The following is a 462-nucleotide window of genomic DNA, read 5'->3' as shown; positions in this document are numbered from 1 at the left end:
GGATGGGGATAGCAGCAATGATAAAAAAAGTAGAAAAGTATGCTTGTATCAGAAAATCCCAAAACAGACAAATAAACTGAAAGAGAATTTGTGATAAATTTGTAGGTGTATTAAACTTTTTAAAATCTCCGGCGAAATAATTTTTAACGAAAACAGTAGAAAAGTTTAAAAAATACGCAGTGGTGTCTACTGCAAATGAACGTTTCCCTTTACATATAGTCTATTATTTATAAATTTTTTTCCCCTAGATCGGGGGGATGGCTAATGGGTAAATCGCTATTTTTATTATTTCTCTCTCTCTCTCGAGCTTTAAGTTAATACGAATCTTGCTCTTTTTTTTTTTGTTTTCAAATTGTACAAAGAATTCATCGAATACACGAAAAGTTTAGTAAATGCTATCTGAGGTTGTGCCATTTACTTAATCTGTGGTCCCAATGGCAGCTAAATCTGTGGAAATATTCC

At 32.3% G+C, this 462-nt stretch overlaps 2 protein-coding genes across 2 annotated transcripts in view; both read right to left on the bottom strand.

The window, feature by feature from the left end:
- LOC119588787 overlaps positions 1-462 on the bottom strand; it is a gene marked incomplete in the record, with an annotated part of 27,513 nt that overhangs the window by 13,958 nt on the left and 13,093 nt on the right.
- LOC119588786 (cGMP-inhibited 3',5'-cyclic phosphodiesterase B-like) overlaps positions 1-462 on the bottom strand; it is a 13,138-nt gene that overhangs the window by 6,148 nt on the left and 6,528 nt on the right.

Source organism: Penaeus monodon, chromosome 24 (assembly GCF_015228065.2).
Source record: "Penaeus monodon isolate SGIC_2016 chromosome 24, NSTDA_Pmon_1, whole genome shotgun sequence".
In the NCBI taxonomy this organism is placed as follows: Eukaryota; Metazoa; Arthropoda; class Malacostraca; order Decapoda; family Penaeidae; genus Penaeus; species Penaeus monodon.
Note: the sequence above shows the minus strand (reverse complement) of the source record. Positions and strands in the feature narration are given on the sequence as shown.